At 42.4% G+C, this 12,436-nt stretch overlaps 1 protein-coding gene across 2 annotated transcripts in view; it reads left to right on the forward strand.

Annotated features, from left to right (window-relative positions):
- Positions 1-12,436, forward strand: part of DAAM (disheveled-associated activator of morphogenesis-like protein) — a 43,469-nt gene that overhangs the window by 789 nt on the left and 30,244 nt on the right. Inside the window, exon 1 of one of the 2 annotated variants that reach the window (XM_033345758.2) lies at positions 10,109-10,413. The exons of the other annotated variant lie outside the window; for it this stretch is intronic. The gene's annotated coding sequence lies outside the window, so the exon portion shown is untranslated. Of the gene's footprint in view, positions 1-10,108; positions 10,414-12,436 lie in introns of those variants that run through there. 2 annotated transcript variants of the gene reach the window in all.

Genomic DNA, 12,436 nt, shown 5'->3' on the forward strand with positions numbered 1-12,436 from the left:
AAAGAAGTCATTTTCACCAAGTAGTTGTTCTTTGCATAACTACAATCGAATATAGACTTAATTCCAGTTGTAGTTCGGTTGGCGATAAATACTTTGGACAATGTTCAAATCGATGGATACTTGAATTAATTTAAATATAACCAAAGGACAAATATCGGCGAAAGAGAATGCTGTCATCGTGTCGATATTATAAATCAAATAATTGTACGTGTCTTAAAAAAAGAGATTTATGCATATAATCGGGTGCCCGATGATGTATGCAATATATGTATCGTGCGATCACGATTGTTCGAAGAACAGAAAAGACATACGAGTCATTGCATCTTATTACTCCGTGTAAATCAGAGACATCGCAGATCTCTACGGTCCTGGATCGCGGTCGACCAAAGATCAACCGAGTTTCAACGGATAGTATGCACGAGGTACATAGAATTCACGGGGTCAAACGCTTGGACGCATGAACGGTAGAAAGGACTCTTTCTATCCTGGTTTCGCGAAGCTATACGGGTAACCGAATAACTGGAATTACGTAACGAAGATTTACGCGTTCCCTATTCACCGCGTCAATTGTGTCAGTCCAGTTGGTGCGACTCAACGGGGACTTTTAAGCATACAGGATCAGGGTCGTTAGAGAATGTTACTCTTCGCGAAGTTCAACGGACGTCTCCTGACAAGTGTCGGTAACAAGTCTTGCGAGACGCGTTTAGATACATAATACATCGGCGAACGTGGCAAGTTGTAAAAGTTACATGACGAAGGAAGCAAAGAATCTATGTCAACGACTGTAAGAAGACGAATTGACACACGTGACGTGGATGTACGTAATATACAATTATACCGTTTTGCAATGGAATATATCGACATTTCATCGTGTTTTGAAGCATTCCGTTTTATAGTCGTGCAAAGTAGGTACTTATTGCAATAATTAACTCGTATTGTCCCAAAATGAAAGAAATCTTAAATAGCGTTAGAGTAGATTAACGAGGACGTTAATGCTATCTTAATCTTATCGAGTGTGAAGCACGTGCATATAAATTCCAATGTCTTTGGCGAACAGACAAATCGAAACGATGCTTCGAGTTCACGTTACATAGTTGGAGAAAGTCGTAAATTTAGAACTCGAACCGATGGAGAGTAGTAGGGCGATTTAAACGACGCTCAGCAACACCAACACCGACATTCGAGCAACGATTATAGTCGTTACATCAATCAGAACGAATGAATAGATGTATAATCTCGGTAATAAGAATCGGTGGAGAGTATGAGAGGTATCGTTCCGAGTCTTTCACGATCGGTGATCACGATAGGCGATCACGATAGACCAATTTCTGCTTTTTTCATCACTTCTTATTGCCGTCGCTTTGAAAAATATAGGAAAGGTGTTTATGTTTCTCGGAATCTTGTTACACGTTGGAAAATATGGATCGTTCATTAGCGGTGAGTAAAAGCGACCGCGAACCACCTTGAAGGCTATTCTATTCCGGCTGAAATCTCGTTTCATTTAATTCGTCACGCGCAATTAACATCGGAGTAAAAGTTATGCGGATTGACCACGACCGTGGGCCACTATTTCAATCGAAATCGTTCGAGTTAGTCGAGCACCAGTAATTTTCGCGTTACTATATATGTACCTGTTACGAGCCCTTGATTTATGTCAACTTCTAAATGCTATAGCGCAACGTCATTTATGGAATGCTTCATGCACGGTAGATACGCTTCTACTCCAATTGAAAAACATGGCATAGATACACGTTGCTGCAGTTGCAGTCATCGAACGCTCCCAGAGTTCAGTGAACGATATATTGTTAATGAAAGGGATTACGCAACGCGACGCAACTACTATAAAAACTCCGAACGAGACGAGTAGGTGGACGAGATAAAGAAATTCTTGTCCACGCTTTCTCCGTCTCTTCGCACTTTCCGTTTGGAAAGGAGTTTTCGTTACTGGTTAAGCGATGAAATTACACGGTAAACTCTATTTCATTGCTGATATTGTGAGAGATACGACATATACATATATGTACACCAACACGACGCGAATCGCATTCTCTGCAACTGTGCAGCAATTTTCATTAACGCGTACAAGGAATCTCCATTGTGCGTTTTGTCCCACGAACGCATTCGACTGGCGCTTTCATTCGATTCGGTGATTCCTGTGCGACGTAAAAATCACTGCCTACCTTGGATTTAAGAAGCCAGACATTATTAATCTTGAATTCTTACAAAGAAGAATTGCAAGTTATTCAGGATTAACGACTCGCGTTGGCTGCGCGATAAGGTTAAATTCTTTCAAACGTTTTCACATTTTCATTGTTCAATAACTTACCGGATATGTTTAGGCAGTATGTTACGCGAAGTATTCAAAATTCGTTCAAAGAGATAAATAACAAATTTGAAACAAATCTGGCTCCTAATCCCATTTTATGCAAATATAAAGGTAGCAAAGGAACTTTCTTCTAAGCTTTTGCAACGCTCAGTCAGAATGACTATTTCATACAGTGATAAGAGAAACAATGAGCTCACGAATTTTAATCGCACCTCCATAACGAATCTCCATAATGTTGGTATATGTATCGGCTATATGGACGACTCACAAGTAACCCAAATGATAAACAGCGCATTACGAGGGGGCCCGCTGACATTTTAAAATGTCAGTGACTACCTACACGGGTTGTACACGTAGGCTCGTGCCCGTTGCCATTGTATCGGCCCATCGACAACGTCTAGAAGGACACCATTGTCCCAGCAGTGCGTACACATTTCAGCACGCGCCTTTTGATCTTTCCTATATCGTATGATACCGATCGAAAGATGATCAAATCGAAAATTTATTGCAGTTTCAACGACGATATTGTATATCTGATTAAGTCCATAATCTATGCCTATCGCAATCATTTTCACGCAACACAAATAATGCAATCATCTTGGAAAATTATGGATATATATCGTGGAAGAAATCGTGCGGAACAAACGTTCCGATTGGTGGTTATCGTTTATCTTTAATTGCGACAAAACTGATTTAATCTGGCAATCGAGATAAATCCCACAGTAAACGAGTAGTTTTCAGTATATTTCATTTCTCTTCGCTTGTCTTATCAGTGCTGTAAATAATCGATATGATTCAGGTGCGCGAGAAATTTTCTCGTTACGATTCTGCGGGCAATTCGATTTACGCAAACTTGGTCTTTTATAGAATAATTAACATGTACACACATTTACGCGAATCGCGATCATCGATTAGCTGCGTGAGCGTACATAGAGAAAGTTCCAGTCATTAAACACGCTCGATATCAAACACGATTTCTATTTTGTTCGCCTATATCAAAGGTTTGAAAGAAGGCGTATCAGTCAAAAAGTTTTATTAACTCACAACCAACGGAAGCTTAACATTTCCAACTCACGCTTGTTTCTCTGGTGTTTCTGTCAGTGTTGTGCAAGTTGCATTAGATAACGACACGTATCGTTGGACGTATCCAGTGACGGGGAAGAAACAAGTCCCGGTATCGTTAGGAATCTTCCGGCTTTCGATTTTCCTTTTTCCCTTGGCCGAAGTGAAGGCTGCGTTCTCTCGTTGAGAATTTAATGCAACTTACAGCGTACGGTAGCCGATGCCCAGCTAAAGAGAGAGAGAGATGGAGTGAGAGGGAGAGAATTACGGTTGCGATACGAGAAGGAGAAGTACACGGTCCACAGCGCACTTATTACGATTTTTACTGTTCTTTACGATCGCGCAGTCGAACGTGCTATCAAACGCATACCTAACTGTACATCGAATTGGACATACACGCGTTACCGCAATAGCGTGGCGTGTTATTGAGCGCTTTGCCAACATCTCGAAACGCCGCCACCGCATCCTGCATGCAGCTGTACGCCGAAATTTATTGTTATTTTTAATCGGTCCTCCAATGCGACCCAATTTCCCTTCTCCTTCGTGCGAATTCATTTCGGACATACCTGTGTGTCTTCGCCGAAACCTGTTCATTTTCGAATGAAAATTTCACTCGTTACATGTACTTTACCCTCTTGATTAGCTAGATTTCCGAAATTGGAGAACCTTCCATGCGGCGAAAACGGCAGGAGTTTCTGAATTTTGTACGTTCTGCAGTCTGCGAGATACGAAGCTGCGAATACTGTTACTTGAAACAAAGGAACTTGCTGTACGTGTGTGTATCCCCATTAACAAGGCCGTGAGTTCTAATATCCGTTTCCTATGGCTCTGACGTCATCCTCAAGATCTAGAATCAAGTTTAAGGGCGATCAATAAAATTATAATAGCTCGATACGTAATATCATTATTTTCTCTCCAAAATATTGAAAATAACAGAGCCTCGAGGAAAATTAATATGAAAAACGAAGAGAAAACAGCACGTGGAAGAAGAAAACGTTTTCCCATGGTAACCTAACAAAACGTTATCCATGAACCGCCCTATGCAAAGACGGTTTCTAAATATTTAGAGTAGCTACCACGTAACACGTGTTTCCTCTCATAAGTGTGCCATCTTGGGAATTTCTTTATTGTTAATATAGCTTCGAAATATACACAGTATGTTCGTAAAATATCGCATTGACTGTAGGTATATTTTCTGTATTTCGTGTGTGTCTGGTTTGATGAATTTTGCTAAAATCGATACAATTCATGGTGAAATACGTATCTTAATTTGTAACTCAAGATCGGAAACTTTCGTCATATTCTCATTAAGTCAATACAATCGGCAGACACCTGAAACAACCTGTATTGTCACGGTTCGCATCAACCAATTACGAAACAATTGTTGATGAAACAATAGCCTCATGCAACAGTAGGATCATTCGTAAGCAACTGTGGTTCTGGTCAGTGAAAGTTCCGATATTTGTTTCCAAAAACGGAAGGCATATTTTCGACACTAGATATTTTTCGTTTTAATACCACTGCGCAACATTTACGACTAGAACAGAATTCGTTATTAAATAACTTTTTTATTCAATATGGAAAGACACGTTCGTCACATGGAATAGGATGAAAAAGCTCCGCAGGATATTCACGTCGCGCCTGAATTTTAATTCGTACGTGAATATTCATTTGTTCATTTTTGTCACTTTTAAGTCCATCCTAAACAGGAACAAGCTATATTAAACTTTAGATTCTCTTTGATCTACCGAAGAGAAGCATTGGTGCTTCGTGAACATCCTACAAACCTATCGTCGCGGTCATTAATTAACGATCCGCGTCCCGTTCTAATTTAAACGGTCGAATGATCATTAATAATCGGCAAGAAGCGCGCCACATATAGAAGACTTCAGACAAATTGTAAGCTAGCCTAACCTAGCGAATTTTAGGATTCAAAGATTTTGCTCGCGACCGATAAACCTTGGTTTCGTTCTAATTTCCGGATGATACGTCGTTTAAGGTTGGAGATAGCTGGCGCACGAGGGGCTCGGTCTACTGTGCCATTCATCATCGCGGCACCAATTAAAGCGCCTGCAGCTCGTAGTCGTTCATTCGTTAAGGCAGCTTTAAGAGGATTTTAGGGTAGAGAATATTCTCCTCTGTATTATTACATTCTGCTTCGCCATATATTTATGACGATTGTACATTCTGAGATTACGATTCTACTCCCCCGGTAACCTTGCGATATGACTAGAACACTTGAATCTCGTCGTCTTTGCGAGTTAGAGATACACGTTGGGTTACCGGCTTGGACAAGGAAGCAGACGTATTAGTAGACAAGTATAGCGTGTAGATTTGCGCTCGTCACGCTCTGCTTGCGTTCTGATGCATTAGCCAGACCGTGTATCGCAAAACGGCAAACGCATCAGGCACGCTTCATTAAAGTTTCAATTAAGGATCTTTACTTTACTCGAGTCATAAACACAATTTCGTTTACTCTATATTCTTTCGTTTGATCAACTTTACCTAACAGGAAGATGGAATAATAACTCCGGATATACATAATATCCGTAAGACAAGCTGCGTATAAATGACTTGTTAAGACATGGTCGATCGAAGTATCAACGCTTATGGATACAGAGCACGGATGAGGCTTCTTCCTCTTCTTACGTTCTAGTCTAGCCGCAAGGAACAGGACGAGTCAATAACTATCGAGCGATAAACTGCTGCCTTCTAATCAATGTCCGTCCAACCATTCGTTAGCGAAACTACACGATAAAATCGATAGTCCTGCATCCAGACAAGAGCAAAGAGCGCCATGTGGACTATCGGGCACAGCTGTCAGCTCCCTACGTGAATATATCGTATACCTTTAAGGTTCTTTCACAGCACCGACTCGATATCCCTTTGTATTACTCTATTATCGTCGCTTATACCGTCATGGAGACGACGTGAAATTCTATCCTCGTTGATGAATATTCAACAAACTCGATGCAATCGCGTTAAACCAACCGCTTCACCAAATATGATTTACAACGGCATACAAATGGGATAGGGTTGTAACTAGAGCAATTGTTCGTGTGATTTACGACGCTTTTTATGTTATCGACGGTCAGACCGATGCGGGTGTATAGAAGTGGGTTACCTCCAATGATTATTTGACATTGAGCCACATTTGCAGTGCCTCGGTACTATGAAAGATTCTATCGATCGTTTTCACACGAATTGTTCAAGATGGTAGTTACACGTGTAATTAAATCGTTACAAATGATACTTTCAACGGCAAGGTGTAAAGGAATTTCCTCGGCATTCCATGAGAACCATATAGCCAGGTTAAGGTCGGCACGTAATAGTCTTGTGATTCATTCATGCGAGTTATCGATCGCGTCTGGTGCTCGCGTGCCACCGCTTTTACGTGACTTTTCACCGTCGTGTGCACGAGGCTTTAGGATGGACCGGTGCATAATGGGTCGAGTGTTCTTTTCAGTGAGTCAGAAGGCCCGGATGACGACGTCTGCCAAAATATTGTAGTCGCGGTCGCGCACACGCCGCTGCAACTCGCAGCCTTTAACCAGCCGAGACAATGACGTCATTGTGGAAAGGGACGATAAGGAGTTTAAAGTCGACGCATAACTTGGATATTAAAATCCTGATTCATGCTCCGACCACCCTGAACAAAGACCGAAAAATATATGCAGCTGTCCATTTACAAACAGGTCTTTTTTTAATCTAGAGCCATTGTGAAAATGCTAGTAGAAGAGGTGGGAGTGCAAAGGAGAAATTATGATGAATTTTAATTTGTCGAATGGTTCTAGATCTTTGTTCGGATTTTGAACTGCAACTTTTTGTATTGTGAACTAGACGAGAAAGGTACACGAGCACCGGCTAATCTTTTCGTCAAACACCCTCCAAGGTGTGAAACGAACGTGTGCAAATCTCTCGAGACGAAACAATGACTCACGTGAATGAGAAATCAATATGTAGTACGTTTTGATGTTTCGAGTTCCACTCGTAATCAGTAGTGCAATAACAATGACAAAGGCAAAAACGCAAAGACAACGAGATTAAAAAATAATTTCCATTCTCCCAGCACTGTATAATTATTTAAATATAAATTAGTATAATTTTCAGCTTTCTTACGAATTCAAAGAGGAAAATGCAGAGGGTCTCGAGTGGCTGGACGTTTCTCTTGCCTGAAAACTGTCCTCCCTTCTTTACCTCATCGAGCCACGCATATATCGCGTCCCTAAGGTTTTCTTCCTCCCCTGGAATCCCAACTGGACTTTCTCGGAAAGGTTCAACGCGTCCCTTTATGGGATGTTCATTTGGTCGCGCAGCCACTTCAGCAGACCAACCGGCAACCCTTGTTAGGAGAAACTGGCATCAAGGACACCGGTGGTCTCGCCTCTTACTTCGTCCAGTCTCGTTCGAAATTATGTCCTTGTTACAACTCGATTCGATGAAGATATTCCATCAGTGGCTCTACGCCACTGCTTTTTTTCTCTTTCCTTCTTCTAAGTTACAGAAATAATTGTGCCGCAACCATGATCTATACTTGACCACGTCAGTACGACAGTTTTTAGCAAAACGATCGACATAAATGCCTTAACAGGTTTTCAAAGATACTTTAATTTCGAGCAAAATCAAAGGTTACGGAGAGCATTCTTGACTCGGCGAGCCATTCGTGGAAATTACAGTAAAAGATGGATCGCGAATATTCGTAGGTTTCAAAAGTTCTGCAATTATCTCGTTAAACTCTTTTCTTTGTTACAACTCTGCGATGGTTATTATTTTTTAAACTTGAGTTTATTCATTGGATTTCTCCTTTTTAAACGATTAGAGAATCGTTATTCATTTCGTTTTTAACTACAATCGAAACGTTAGACAATTAGCTGTAACGTTTATCCTGCTTATATGTTACAATTTGAATCGAGTGAAACTGTGATTCGAATAGAGTTACACTTTTCATTAAAGTGCGCGCGGTCTCGTTAAGCGAAAGTGTCGGAGGCATGGATTAAATCCGAAGGCGTTCCACAGCTTCGCGTCGCGTCGTCCCGTTCATCGACGAAATCACGACTGTCATCGTTCCTGTCCCTAATTGTCGTCAATTGCTGTCAATTGTAGAGCCAACCCTCCTGCGGCCAGCTGCAATTTGCAGCTAGATCGCGCGTCATCGGCGTGCCGATCGTCGCGCAAAATCGTTATGCACGCGTTACGTACTCTTTCTTTCTCCGCTCGCATATAATTAACGCGGCGACGTTTGCGTGCGTGCACGCTGTTGTAATAGACTCTAGTGGTTGGTTTCCTTTCGCTGCGCGTACCGATCACTGAAAGAGTAATCAAAGACGGACACGAATCGAGATACTCGAGAAATATTGAAATTCCTGAGTTGTATTTGTTATTTGGAACGAAAACGTTGTTCACGAATAAGGTTCAAGGTTTGCGAGTAATTAATGAAAAAATATTGCACGCGGATTACATGTTTGTTACACTTAACGTAAATAGCTGCAAGTGAGCGAACAGGTTCACGGAAAGCAACGCTTTGCGTTATCGACGAACGGAGTGTTGGCACGGAATGGCGCACCCAAAAGCGTGGCCGACTCGTTCTTAATAAACCGTGAAACAATCCTAATTACGGTGTTGCTATGGGGCATGAACGCCGCTGGAACATAGGGTGTGGTGACGCATTAAATTAGCATTGCATTTCCGGCAAGATCTCGATGTTTGAAATTGTTCATTCACATCAGGATAAACTTCACACTCATCGAACAATTTATATAATTCTCCTTGCTGGGCCAATAGTTATTATTATTCGATCCTATGATATTTGCATTGGATCGAGACGTATCTTCGGATGGTGCAGTCTGCGCTCTACAAACACGCGACCCGCTTAAAACAATGCCATGAAATCGATCATAGAAGGCATGCATCAACGCGTATGCATTATGCATCTCTGGAACCGCCCTAATCGCTTCGACATCGCTGCCCTCGGCGTTCCTTTCCCGCGAGCATTAGCTAGTACGCATCGCCACGCAAATTGCACCGTGTACACACGCCCGGTTGCAAGTACTCTGCTCGCTCACTTGCTCGCTCGCTCTGTTTACCATTTTCGAGCGAACATGCGGTTAAGAAGCGTGGGCTAAAACGTCGAGAAACTCGGGCCGTACCGAAGGAAAAAGCATAAAAAAGAAGGGTATAACCCGGCTGGTCGAAACGCGGTGTTCGGTAGGGCAGCCAGTGGTGGGGACTTGGGCAGATGTTTGGTCCATGGTACGAGGGCTCCAGTCCCCTATGGGGTGCCGTGCCATAAACTACCCTCCATCGACGACTCTTTCGCGTAGGCAGTAGCAGCCAGGCCCGATGCTAACGCGACGACAACAATGGCTTTCGGTCTCCAACGCTTCTGCCCCTTGTGAGCCAGCCTTAAGGGCCACGTGACACGCGAGAAACACGCATTTTCACGCAGACACACGTGCCTGTAGACGCACACAAAGACTTCGCAGAATTCGCCGGAGACTCCTTCGAGTCGTGTCGAGCCTCGCTTCTTCCACCACGTGGTCGACGCTCTCGTGCCCGTTGTGGTAGACGAGCAGCGTCTGCCGAGAATTGCGAGATCTTTCCTCGTGGAATCTTCCAACTCGGAACGCGCATTTTCGTGAATCATCCGTACGATCCAACGTTTACGTAATTACTAAAGATATACCGTTCAATCGATTGTCAATAGTGTGTGCAAGTGAGTGGAGTAGCAAAGAAGATCGCGTTTCTCTCGTTCCGATTAAGGGAATTATATTGCGAGACGAAGGGATCGATCTTGTGTATACAGATTCTGGCAGTTCCCCGTTCCTATTTAGATCTGGTCAAAGAGGGATGTCGTTGAAAGTGAACCGCACTCCAGCGCGTTTCGAGAGGACATTTAACGCTTGAGCGTGAACTACATGTATTGGAAGCATCAGCCGCACAGGATCAATAGAAATCAACGTTAGAAGATGTCGTTTGCTGAGATCGACCAGCACGCGCCGTCACACGAGCGCCACTCCCGCTGACTCGTAAGTGTGAACACCCTTTGTCGGCTATCTTTTAATATAGACGAATTTATCCGTGTTGAGCAGTCGGGCAATTGACCGGAGGATGTGGATCATTTTTTCATCGGCGCGATCCGAAAAATTATTATGAATTTGATTCGAGTCCAAGCCGGAAGCGCGAATATCGTTATACATCGTTATATAAATTGTAGAAATAATTGAATTGCTTAATGCAAAAGTGGTACAAGTCAATTTTTTGCCTATTTGGTTTAACATCGCAGCTCGAATCGCAGCTTCATTCTATGTTGTACAGAAGTTGTGTAAGCGTATCTTCATTAGTTTCTCGGTGGCTAACAAAATAAGTGAGAATCGCCCACGCGGCCTCTTACGGAATTTTTACTTTCTCCTTTCATTATCTAGCAATTAACTTTTTCTATCTATATCACTTTTGAATTAAACGGTTCAATTAGCTACTGAAATAAATCGCGTATGATTAGCGATAGTAACATCTCTTCGGAAGTGTACGAGTCACCGATCTGTATCTAGCAAGCATCATCGAGTTTCATGATGCTGTCATACCGGAAAATACCGCAAGTCAGATGCAATACACCACTAGACGAGCCATTTCGAAGCGTTCCGCTAGACCACCAGAGATCCTCTCGATGTGGCGAGTATCGTTGACGCGTTGTCGAGTTGGCGCGGACACGTGATACACGTGCAACACGGAATTCCGTTTTGTGTGGTGTCGCCGTCGATTGCAAGTCACTTCTTGTTTTTACGTAACTCAAGGACCAGGAAGATGACGGGGATGCGATGTTGCGTTAATTAACGTTCTTGCGCTATCTCTCTTCGGGTCGTGTTCAGGCATGAAAATGAAAGTGACTGGACATCAGATTGATTTCGACGATGCAGGAAACGAAGACCGCTGATAGATCGTCGGCAAGGTATCTCGGGATTTCAAACCGATTTCTTTTTCCATACATTGCAATGGTATTTCCCTCATGGATATTACGAAAACCATCGCTAGAACAACGTTTGTCATTTAGCCGGTCCCGGCACATGATTTGCTATTACGAAATGAACTTTCGGAACGAAGAAATGCGGGCCTTGCTTAAAAAGCATCAACGTTTGCTACATTTTATCTTGACACAGGAATTTAATGGAAATGTTGCGGGATGGTGCATCGATTTGAATAAAATTACTACTCGTTTCAAGTTCGGCAGAGAGAAATAAAAAATAATAATTGAGTAAGTGTTTGCGATAGAGGAAAACTGTATGTCTGAAAGTTATTACCGAAGTCTGTGTGTTTCGCGTGGAATCTGTGTAAGACGATTCATAGTGGTTTTTTTTAAATCTCGTGCTCCTTCTTCCATTAAGTTTTCAGCGCACTATGTCCTTGGAAGGGTCCTATGTGATGTGGAGATGACTGACGCGGTGGTTCGGTCGATCTCCCAGAAAATTACGTTTCGAAACGGAGAACAATAATCAGATCTTAAATTATAAATTGGAGGATAACATACTCTAATCGCATTTCGTTCGATGCTGAATTTAAAAAATTATAACTAATTAGTCAATTATACTTTGCTGATCGGTATCTCGATTTCAATTAATGCCAATGGAGTATGCTTGTCGAAAAAACCTGTCATACGTTTCCTCCATCGTTCACGCAATTGAACGGTCGTAATTTCTTCCCTTTTTCCGTGACGTCTATCGACATTTACGCGCGCTTGATCGAGAGCTATCGTCGAGGGCTTCTTCTATTAGGAGCACATTTTCTTGTTTCAGGAAATCGATGTGGAAAGTACAAGTTTGCTAGCTGTCTAAACCACTTTCCCACCTCGACACAGTCAAGGTTAGATGAATGAATGTTTAATAGATTTATAATGTCGACCCTGATTCTCTGTTTCCCTATGGATTTACCATGCCGAGACTGGTTCTCATTAGTGAGTTTGGTCCTGATGTCGGTCGTGTTATTTTCATATAACATCGGAAATTAGAGAAAGGTTTGTTACAGTTCCCGATCGCTCAGGTGATTAGGTCTAACTGC

This window comes from Bombus vancouverensis, chromosome 9 (assembly GCF_051014615.1).
Source record: "Bombus vancouverensis nearcticus chromosome 9, iyBomVanc1_principal, whole genome shotgun sequence".
Taxonomy (NCBI): Eukaryota; Metazoa; Arthropoda; class Insecta; order Hymenoptera; family Apidae; genus Bombus; species Bombus vancouverensis.